The following is a 12,751-nucleotide window of genomic DNA, read 5'->3' as shown; positions in this document are numbered from 1 at the left end:
AAACACAGACCAAGGAGAGGCGAGGAGTTGTAAAAGACAATCGTTTATTAAAAAACAAAGAAATGCAGCTCCCGAGTGGGAGGGGATCCTGAATGGGGGTGCCTAGTGACTGAGGCAAAACTCTTACTTTTGTACCTTCCCGTGCCTGTTTGGGGAAGGGGAGCTGGTGCCTGTCATCTATCAGGTTTTTTTGTTTGTCCATCCTGAAGGGATTAGCAAAATAACCCATTACTATCTATAGGATCTGTTCCATTTGTCCGGCAAAAGGAATTTTACGTGATAATTTATTAACCTCAAGGTGCTGTTACATTTTGTCTTGGAGTAAATGAGTTACTTCAGAACTTGAAGTTTCAGGATATGGCTGTCTTTTGTTTATTTTACCAGGGACTTTCCTGTCTGCCTAACAACATGCTAACTAATCTGTCTCATCATGACAGAAATATTAAAAGTTAAAGAGTTAAATGTTAGCATTTAATTATTTTAAACATTAGTGCCTAACTTTAAAATTTTTGATAATATTCAGGAAAACAAATTTTAAATTATATAATAATATCTTTCTAATGATGGTTACTATATCTTTTTCTGTATTTACGTACACATACACATACAGAGGGTGCCAAAAAAATGTATTACACATTTTAAAAAAGAAAAAAACTGTATTAAAATTGTAATATGCAATACCAATAACAAAAGATGAATACAAGTCATGTGTATACTTTTTTTGCCACCCCCGGTATATTATTAATACTCTTTTCTCATAAAACTGGATCCATATCAAACTCACTTAAAATTGTTTTTAATTTAATGACTTTTTCTGTTATTAAATCTATAAAATCATTTTAATAGACACATAAAATTCTTAATTTTATTTTTTTCTATTAAGTATTGATGTTATAATCAAGTATTCTTTGGAAAAAGTCCCTGATTTTATCTATAAAATATTGCAAAAGAAAATGTAAAATTTGGTAATATCCAAGAAAGCTGTTCCAGACAAGGAAGGTAATTTGGTAATATCCAAGAAAGCTGTTCCAGGCAAGGAAGATTGTATTTAACATAATTTGAATAGGAGTGAAGACTATTGCAATAGAGGAGAGATATTGAACTCAACTCCAATGAAATAAAAGTAAGAGGACTTTTTAAGCACTGGGGAGAGCTAGTGGGCAAGTACACGAGGATGAGGGAGAGGTGTGGTGAATATGATTAGTCTATATCAGAGTTTACTAATAGCTGCTTATTTTTGATGTTACACTCTTATCTTCACACTGAGACTGGTAGATAGGTGCTCTATTTTTCTTAATGATTGCATTTCAAAGGGGTGGCTCACAGGTCCTTGAGAAAGATGTTCTTGGGTTGTGAAACTGCCAGAGTCTGGTAGAAAATTTGTCACAATGAGGCAGGGAGAGAAAGAATTTACAGTTGCAAGTTTTCTAGAGTAAATGCTCTAAGAAAAGGAAGAATAGGGGTCTATAGTCAGGAAGAAATCTGTCTAAAGTTTAGTCAAGCTAAAGGAAACAATACGGCCAAATTGATCAGTAACAATATGTGCTGTTAAATCGAACTCATGTGTGTATTTTTGTATAATTCATCTGTTAATTTGGGAGCATATGTGTATTTCAGGTGAATGTGGACATGCACAATATGAGGAAAAATGATGCAGTCAAAATTAGCATAGTTCAGATCAAATCAAAATCAGAAAGTAAATTTCTCCATAGAATAAGTATGTATTCTGTGACAAGTAAAACAAGTTAAACACACATGCTTATAAACGTGTAATTTTAAAAAGACAACATAATAATACTACAAGATGTTTCCTGGACTATTGAACCCCTTTAAAGACTATTTAAAGAGAAGAAATTCACATATGTTTATCATTATGGAAAAAAGCTTTCCCACTAAGTAACTCAACCTTAATAGGAAACAAAGGGTTTGTGTGAATGAAGTCATAAACAAGCCTTACAAGTATTTTTATAATTTATTTAAAAGATAGCATCTCAAGTAAAGATAATCTTGATGACATTTTAATATTGTAAATAAAAATGTGCAATTGTTTTCAATTCACTTTCCCTTCTTGTGAGAAACTTGGTAGCATAATATCTATCATCCATACTTCCACTCCTTGTTAGTTCTAAATTGATAATCGAAACAAATCAAATTATAGCTAAAATGAAGCCTGAATGACATTTCCTCTGTGTATAATCCTTTATTCAAATGTTCTTGATGAAATAATTGAATGTCATTGCCTCTCGTTTCCATAGACTGTTGCACATATCTAAGATGTGTTAAACTTGAGTATTTTATGTTTAGATTACTTCTTTTTAATCATTTTTAATATCTCTCCTTCATCCCAGGTTCTGGTAATATCCTAGAAAAAATATGTATATATACATATACATATACATATTATATATAGAGGGTGCCAAAAAAAGTATACATATTTTAAGAAAGGTAAAAACTATTAAGATTGTAATACTCAATATATACCCATAATAAAAGATGAATACAAGTCACATTTGACTTCTGCAATTATAAGAGGTGCTCAAAGTGGTTACCATCAGCGTCCAGACACTTCTGATTACAGTGAACTACTGCTTGAGTAATGTTGACCCAAGTGTCCACTTGTATACATTTTTTGGCACCCCCGGTGTGTGTGTGTGTGTGTGTGTGTGTGTATGTGTTTATATATATATATATATATATATATATATATATATATATATATATATATATATATATGAGATACTGAGCTCAACTCCAATGAAATAAAAGGCAGAGGACTTTTTAAGCCCTGGTGTGAGCTAGTGGGCAAGTACAGAAGGATGTGGGACAGGTTTGGTGAATATGATTAGTCTATATCTGTGTTTATTAATAGCTGCTTATCTTTTTGAAGTTAGACTCTTGTTTTCACACTGAGACTGGCAGATAAGGTGCTCTATTTTTCTGAATGATTGCATTAATTATTGCAAAAAATGTATACACATTTTAAGAAAGGAAAATACTATTAAAATTACACTGATGGTAATTACTTTGAGCACCTCTTGTAATTGCAGAAGTCAAACGTGACTTGTATTCATCTTTTGTTATCAGTATATTAATATATTGATATTACAATTTTAATGCAATTTTTTCCTTTCTTAAAATGTATATACATTTTTTGGCATCCTCTGTGTGTGTGTGTGTGTGTGTGTGTGTGTGTATAGTTATAGATATAGATATACCTTAGATATAGATATATAAACAGTCACGCTCAGCTTAAGAATAGAGATATGCTCTAAAAAATGTATTGTTGTGCAAACATCATAGAATGAACTTACAGAAACCTAGATGGTATAGCATACTACACACTCAGGCTATATGGTATAGCTTATTACCTACTCCTAGGCTACAAGCCTGTATAGCATGTTACTCCACCAAACAACACGAGATTAAATCAAGCACGAGAGAAAATAAGGTAATCAATAGAGACGGTAAACATGAGCTGTACGAGGCGACAGCCAGCATAATAAGGCACACTGTTTTGTTTTTTATAAGTAGAAAAAGTAAACTCTAAACTAACTATAAAAAGAATAGTATAGTAAATAATAAACCAGAAACATAGTTGTTTATTATCATTATCAAGTATTAAGTATTGTATCTAATTATATGTGCTATATTTTTATACAACTGGCAGTGCAGTAAGTAGGTTGTTTACACCAGCATCACCACAAACTTGGGTAATGCATTGTACTATGAGATGAAGATGGCTACACCATCACTAGGAGATAGGGATTTTTCAGCTCCCTCATTATGCTATGGGACTGTCATCATATTTGTAGTCCATTATCGACAAAAATGTCATCGTGTGGTGCATGACTGTGCATATGTATACATATACACACACATATGTATAGCTACATATATATTATAGAGATAAAGATATAAATCCAGAACAGTTATATATACACATGCATATACATATATTTTTTATATATAAATATATTTTTTTCTGTATCTGTACCTTTCATCTGTCTCTCATAGTTGCATTTTATATTGATATTTGCAATTATAGCTTAATTTTGTCCAAGATTACTTCCTTCCAATGCATAAACTGTCAGTTATTTCATTCACAGTTATTTTTCACTTTCTTCCCCCAGATGATTTCCAGGCTTTAAAGATTTTTTTTACCCCCACTAAAACCATTTCATAAAAATAACCTCTAGTCCTGTTTCTTTATTTTGTGTTATGTTCTCAACTTTTAGTTCCCCTTTTCTTGCTGATGATAACATAAGTCACTTCCTCATATTATAATTTCAGGAAGGGACTGTAACGTATAGATAAGATTTCTTTACTCCTTAATAGTAGAAGAAAAGTGATAAAGAATAAAAGGTTTCTAGGGACATAGATAATTTTGTGTTTTATATTATTTTGATCTAGTTTTGATTGCTATATTTCCTTTAAACTGTCTTAACAGTTTAAATCTGAAGTTTGTGATGCAAGAAACATAGTAATAGACCCATAATCATCTCAAATAAAGGCTTGCAATTTCATATAGTCATGGAAATTAGTGTTGGCCAAAGTTCTAGAAAGACCCAACTAGAAACAGTTACACTGAGAACTATTAAATGTGTTAATAAAATTTCAAATCCAATCTTCTATAGCAAATAATATTTTCCTGGTCTGTACTTACTACCTGAGTATCTATACAATACATTAAGTATGAGAAGGATTTAAGGAAATTTATCCATTTAGTTCTATGAAAGAAAAAGGTGAAAAAATTGAAATGTGTTTAGGGCCTACTATAATTCGTACACAAGTTTTCACAGACTATTTCTTATGATTCTATCTATCTAAACATTGTTTAACTACATATAAGACACTCTCCCAGCATGCTCAGGGCAAAAAATGCAGCTGCATCTCTGCATGGCCCACAGAAATGGCCTCTTACCATGTTTCCCCGAAAATAAGACCTAGCTGGACCATCAGCACTAACGCTTTTTTTGGAGCAAAAATTAATATAAGACCTGGTCTTATTTTACAATAAGACCGGATCTTATCTAACATAACATAATATAAAACCCGGTCTTATATTATAGTAAAATAAGACCGGGTCTTATATTAATTTTTGCTCCAAAATATGCATTAGAATTGATGGTCTGGCTAGGTCTTATTTTAGGGGAAACACGGTACTCCAATCTCTGATTTTCCTAATAAGCTTTCTGTCACTATTGGCTTGGAAAGGCAAGCCTGATCATTCAACTGCAATGACTAAAACTCTCCACAATCCTCATAGTGCTTCAGGGAGAGATCCATGCTCCTTAATACAGCTTATGAGATCATAGCCTTCCAGACCCTGCTTTACTCTTCAGCTTCATTTCATACCACGCACTACTAGCTCCCTCATAATCTATGCTTCCTCCATTCCAGATTTGTTGAACTTCTTTCAGTTCCTCAAAGATGCCTTATTCTCTCTTCTCTTCTAGGCTTTATGTCTAAATCAGACCAGTGGAGAATGGATACAATCCATAAAGGTAGTAAGTGTGATGGTTAAGAACTTGGATGCAAGCGCCAGAACGTCAGGGTCTGTGTCCTCACTCTGCCTTTAAATGTTACAGAAATAAGCTACTTCTCCCCTTTCAACTGCACCTTTCTTCTGTGCAAAAACGGAGGCAATAATAGTATTCTTCCCTCATAGGTCTACTGCCTGTTATGAGAGACTTCATGTAACGCATTGAGAATAGTGGTTGGTGCAATAATCGCTAGCTATTATTATCATAAAGAACATATCTTGTAAGGAGGAAGAAGTGGAAAGTTCTTGTTCTTTTTTTTCTTAGATGAGTCAGAAAGGAGAGTGTTATTCTCTAATATAGCACGGATGAGAATAAGCACAATTTTACAACATTATGGGAAAGGGGTCCTCTATCTGAAATGCTGGAGTTTCTCTTGTGGTTAATTTACTCATAGAAACTTAAAAAGAAACTAGTGATTATAACTCTCCAAGCTTCATCAGCATGATCATCAGAATAAACTGTTATATCAGGGTTCTACAGTTGATGGGAAGACCATATTAAGATGACCATATCGGTAATCAGATCTTTCCGAAATGGAGAAAATTAAAAGGGCAATTGTACTTTGAAGCTTCCTGGTGTTCTTTTTTTGTCAAACATGTAAATCCATGGTGCTGGAACAATCTTCACAAGTGCTATCACTTTAATAAAACACTTCCTTTTATCTTTCTTATACACACGTTATTCCAAGCTCACATCCTTCATGGTAAGAGCTAATCTTATTTCCTCATACCTGTCACTGAATCACGTTAAATATCTCACTAAGAATAATTACCTCACAGTTAAATTTCTTTGGCCTTTCTGGGTACAAAAAGGGAATGGCTTTATCCACTCAAAAACAGTGTCTTCTAGGATAGACATTTTTATATTCTGCATAAGAGTATACGTATTATTTTCACATAAGTAAACCCTCATGTGGGCTCCAGTGTACATTTGAAGTATTTCAGTTACTTGTGTCCAAATTACCATAATGTGGACTTTGGAAATATGGTCTCATCTCAGGAATTCTTTTCAAATTTCTTTATCATCTCCATGCCTTATATAAATAAGTATTTAAAATATTTTCCTTTCCTCCCTTTCCCGGTTCTGTCTTTCTCTGTCCCTCTCTCTCTTTCTCTCTCTCTCAAAGAAAGGCAACAGAAAAGCTAACTTCAATATCCTGAGTTGCATGTGAGCTACTTGATTAATGTGCTTGTGAATCCTTAATAAGGGATGTGTGCATATTCATAGTGGTGTTTATTAATTCATAAGGCAGCTGCTAAAAGGCAGTTCATGGAGAGAGACATCATCTCCTCCCACAGAAGCCTCTTGGCAGCAATCGGGCCTTTTCCCTGCCTGGTCGTACATCGCGGCCAGAGCATACTAAATTGACGGGCCCTTTACGCTGGAAAAGGGATCCCTTTTGCCTGCAGGAGGCCCGAGGGATAGGAGATTCAGATCTAAATCCCCCAATGTACGGAGGATGAAATATAAAACTTAATGAGACTAGTAGAGTCCACATCTCATTTCAATTAGTTTTAATTGTTTTCAGATGCTGCCCGGCATGCTTCATTTAGTTCTGCAATAAACAGAGCGTGCAGTATGATAGTGGGTCTCAGTGGAGACCCTGAGGAAATATCCCACAGGAAATGATGAAAAATACTAAGAGTGCCACATGTATGGGAACACTTACCACACAGCGGTGGGAAGAACTGGTGACTGGGTCTCATCAACGTGGAGATTCCCAGAAAATCTCACTTTTAAATTCTTACAGTCACACCTGAAATTAAAACTACCTAAATAAAAAAGAGAGAGGCTCCCAGTGAAGTCTTCCACTCAAGTCCACTGAAAGTTACCCATTACTAGGCTCGTCTTTCCTGAATTATTTTCCTCCTACACACCTGGGGAAAACGCTGACCACAGTTTAGAGGATTTTGAGATGTCAATATCCAGAGTTGCAGAATCCTAGTTAATAATCTGAGAGAGGTTATTATGCCCAAATTATATCTTAACACCTTGATCTGAAATGTGAGTAGGTATTTATAAATTGCTTAGAAATGTAGTTTAATTAAAACTCCCAAAAGTTTTATTGAACATCATTAGAGAGAACGTCATTCAGGGAAATTAAAAGATTTGTTTTTAATCTCTTTTATTACAAATGAGGTTGAACATTGTGGGAATTGTCAGTTCATGGCCTTTTTATTGGTTTATTAGTACTTCGCCATCTAATTTAAGATCTCTTTATAAGTGTACTCAATATTTTTCAGGCTTTGTTCATTCAATCTACCATAAAATACTCAATTTATTACTACATAATTATTACTTTAGTGATCTCATTCTCTTTTTTTGAACAATAACTTTTGGTTTATTCATCAACAAGCAAGACACCAATACCCCAATAGAAATGCACACATCTTGCAGAAACAGACAATTCAAAAACGAAAATAAATTGCTAACAATTGCACAAAAATGTCAGTTTCACAGTTACAAATTCCATGTTTAAGTAATAGCATATCAATATTGTCTAGTAATTTAAAATTTATGCTTTTAAAGGAATCATCTTCAAAGGGAAGAAGGGGAAATTTTTATATATATTCTCATAGTCTGCTGGTGAGAGTTAGTATTAAAAACCTTTGAAATGTGCTCATAGTTTGACCCAGAAATTTTACTTCTAGGAATTTGTCCAATGGGAATAATAGCATCCATATAAAGAAATATACCAAAATGAATCAAATATTATTTATTATAATGAAATAAATTAGAACATCTAAAGATCTAGCAATAATATCATTTATCAAGAACTTACTATGTGCCATACATATAATTTTACATGTATAAATTTGACAACCCAAGGACATAGATACTATTAATATTCCTGTTTGTCACATTTGGAAACTGAGTCATAAAGCTCGGTTTGTTGGTTCATACCCAATTTGAATCTAGACAGTCCTGTGTCAGAGTTGAAGCTTTAACTAATGATACAACAGATGCTCCTCAACAATTGCAAATGTAATTTAATTTTGTTAATTTCTGAAATATGAGACTCATTACCTAAGCAATACCTACCTGTACAGTGAAATAATATGCTTCTATTCTTGAGTTCCTGACCTTGATTTTTTTTAATTTTTGTTTACCTTAGAGTACAATTTCAAAAAATTACACAAGAGTTTTATATAATCTGAGTCATGTTTTTCTGTCCTTTTTATACATATCTGACAATTTGGTTTGATATAAAATTCATGGGTCACAACATTTTCCTCTCAATAGATGTTATTCCATTGTCTACTGGCTCTTCATGTTGTGTGAGGTATTTACCATTAAAAAGCTGTAGACTCTTTTTGAACACATTTTTTAAAGTATGTTTATCTTGTTTGTATTATTGAAATTTAGTTTCAGAAATGTATTTCTCTTTTCATCAAATACTTTTTATTTATGCACCAGTATCTTTCAAGGCTCCTGTGTCACTATCTATCCAGTTTTGTTTTTAACCTTGAATTGAAAAGAGCTATTCTAGATACCATGCTTGCTACATATGGAGTGGTGGAATGACCTTATTCTTTCTCAATTTTTTTTTTTTATGTTTTGCAGTATAAAATGCTTTAGAGTACTGTGTACAGCTCACTTGCAAAATATAAGCATCAATGATCTTCTTCAAGGCTGCTGGATAAAGGAATAATCTTCTCTGAAGCATGTGATTAGATATGCTATATTAAAGGTACTGATGTTTTGGAGTAAACTTAATGCATAAAAGACTATACTCCATCTGTATTGTTCCCAAAACTTTTTATGCCTCCTTCTTTGTTTTCAATCCTCCCTCCCCAACTAAACATCTTGGTTTTAGTATGTCTTTGCTCATTTTCTTTCTCTTTTGTCTGTGTTATGTCCTTAAAGTTCAATTCTTGGAAGAAGAGAAAGCTTTTTTTTTTCTGGTTCATAAAACATTTTCAACATAGTAAGAGGCAAGTGTGAAACTTTTTCTGTTCAGTGTATTAATATGTTCTGAGGTAGTGACAAAGAGTAGGGAAGAGTTAATATCTGTGCCCATTTCCATTAAGGGTAAGTGTCTTGCTCTGCTTTAAAGGATGGAGCACAAGGCCATAGTGTGGGGAAGTGTGTCACAATTTCCACCATCCACAGTGGCAGTAGAATAAGTCTCCCAAACAATGGCCAATGTCTTCCTCTTTAGTTCTCAATGTAAATGTCATTTTTCACCAATTTTATGGGAAAATCGGAAGGAGACATATCAGAATCATTTAGTCTATAGCCTTATTAGCTCCAGAAGACTTCCTGTACCCTTTTTTACAAGTTGCTAAAAGTACCCAACAAACAAGCAATGAAAGACAATTTATGTCATTTCATGTGTAATCTACATATCTACTGTTTCCTCATCATCTTCTTCAGGATTTCCCATGCATTATTGATTTCCACAAAAATATTAGTAAACAATGCTGATGACACGTTAGGGATATATGAGAAACATGTTATAGTATATATCAAATAGCAAAACAATTGGGGTTCCATCATTTAATTACTTCATCAAAACCCATATCACTGTGCAATCCAAAAACCAGGAGTCCCCACTCTGCCCTTAGATAACACAGTCCCTAGATTCATTTCTTTCAGTTATCTTGCTCTCTGATGCCATTTTCTTCTATCACAGAGAGAAGATTCAGATCTACCCAGCTTCTATCTTCAAATATCAAAATGATATTTCAGACTGTCTTCAATGTTCAAAAAAAGTCTTTTAGTTAGGAGCTGGAAGTTGTTTGTTCAGTGGGTATAGACTTTCAGTCATATAGGATGGGGACATTCTGGGGATCTGTTACACAACAATCTCCACAATGTGGTTGACATTATTGCACTTGGAAATTGTCGGGACAGTAATTTTATGGTTTTTTTTTTTAATCACTATTTTTAAAAAAGACTATCCATTACATACCTTACACAAATCCATTGATGAAACATGTCTTTTACTCAAAAATGTTCTTAAAATGTAATACTTACCCTATGATGTTAATCAAAATATTTCTTCTAAACACATGCAATGCTGTCTCCAAGAGAAAAATCTGATGGATAAAATTGACTCCATCATTTTTACAGATGTGGTAACTATGAAACATTGCTGTATTTACTGCTTTTAATACTGCCTCGTTCTGCCTTTACTTCAAAATCCAGGTCAGTTCCTACTTCTAAAATCTTTCCAGTTCTTACAAGTCCATAATTTTATTTTATTTTTATTCATTTAGAGTATTTATTGTTTATACCAGTTGTTTGGTAGTTACGTGCCTAAGGCTTTATGATATCTGTTATGTTGTTACTTCAGTTGAAAGAGATTAACAGTTTATAATTTTAATATTTTGTTCATCATAAATTTTTGCATTAGTTCTATTTTAAATATTTAATTAAAACATTATTTATCATGATTACTTAGTATTTAGACATCCCCTTAATTTTTTTGCCCCAAAACAGGTGCCTTGCTTGCCTCATCCTAGGCCCAGTCTTAAGAGCTCAGTAAACAGATATTTTTTACAAATCAAGATGCTAATTGTGCTTTTTGACTCTATATCTGATTGAAAAACTGAGTACAGTTCTGAATCTGAGTCCTTCTGTTGATAATATATCCTGTGATCCCAAGACGTCATCTCACTTTCTCTAAAACCAGGTCTGTGCCCGGAGAGGAGACTTCCTGATGTTTTACTCTCTGATGCCAGGTGTGAATCTCTGACTTGAATCTCAACCATCTGCTTGTTCCTTGAGCAACATTGACTATTCTGACTATGCATGTTGGGATAGTCAACTGCTGATGGACTGCATCTATAATATCCACCTGATAACTTTCATCCACTGCTTAACTTTCTCTCTACTATGCACAAGCCCTCCTGATTTTGGATCTGTCTGCAAAGCTTGTACCCACCACACTGGTCATCTCTCACCTCTTTCAAAATGCTCAGTTTTGCCCATTGATTCTTAAATGAGCGCATTTTGCCAAATCCCATTTTGACCAATAGAATTTTAAGAAAGTCAATAGAAGAAAAGATTCAAAGGAGAAGGTTATGGTTCAACAGTAGCAAATGCTATACTAAAGTTGAGGTGACAGAAAACTCAGCTAGGATCACTGATTTGATTATTTTGTGATGTTCTTAGATTTCATAGACTACATAATTTTATTTCATTCAATTCAGCACATATTTTTTAAAGGCTAATGTGTCAAGTCCTGCTCATTTTTATAACTTGATTATATAGCTTAAAGCAGATACTCTCAAAATAAAATCATCATAGTTTTTAGCTTTCACCTATGATCTTTAATACAATTCCAGTAGAATTATTAGTAAGACCTTGATAACATTCAAGAAAAGATTTTCAGTATGGTAAGGAAGAACCTAAAGTACAAAGTGAGAGTGAATGATGATAAAGGGGTCGACAGGTAGATTATTTTTCAAGAACTGTGGTTGTAACCGGAAAAGGAGCCATTGTTTTAGGAGGAAATATTTTATGTGTTTATTATGTTAGTGTTTACTCCTTTATGTTTGTGCACATTTTGTATAGCTAAAAAGGTAGGACACAGCTGGAAGAAGGACCCTGAAGGATGTAAGTGACAGGAGAAAATATGATAAATCAAAGTCTTAGAAGAGGGAAAATAGTATGTGTCAGTTGTGTATAAAGTATTTACCTCAACAAAGACTTGGCCCATCCTTCCTCCAGGGAAGAAGCAAATAAACAAGAAAAAATGGAGCATTTGGTTTATTTGTTTGGACTTTAAGGAGTGAATTGGAACATTATTTGAGTGGCCGTGATTTTTTTTTCCCCTGTCATGCACCACAGATGATTTTGTCTCCAAATAGTAAAGGTTTTAGGGGTAGCTTTCAAAGCTATTAACAAGCAGAGGCTATTGAAAGCATTCTTACAGGGAATCTGATATGAAAGAGACGCATTAAATATTTGGCAAAGAGAATTGAGAGCCTATTAATTCCAGGTAGCATGAATTCATGGTAGACCCCATTATTGATTGTGCCTATCATCTCACAACAGTGACATATTAGAAATGGGGCAATCAGTTAAATACATCATTTCTATCTTATTATTTCATGTTTAATACCTTTTGCCTCAAACAAAATTTAAGTTTCTTAAGTGCAGAAGTCATATATTATTTATTACTTTCAAATTTTTGATGACTTTTTGGGATGCATATCATACATACACAAATAATTTATTGATAGTTACTTCTTTTCATA

This window comes from Rhinolophus hipposideros, assembly GCF_964194185.1.
Source record: "Rhinolophus hipposideros genome assembly, chromosome: 3".
Classification (NCBI taxonomy): Eukaryota; Metazoa; Chordata; class Mammalia; order Chiroptera; family Rhinolophidae; genus Rhinolophus; species Rhinolophus hipposideros.
The sequence above is the reverse complement of the archived record's forward strand: the minus strand, read 5'-3'. Positions refer to the sequence as shown.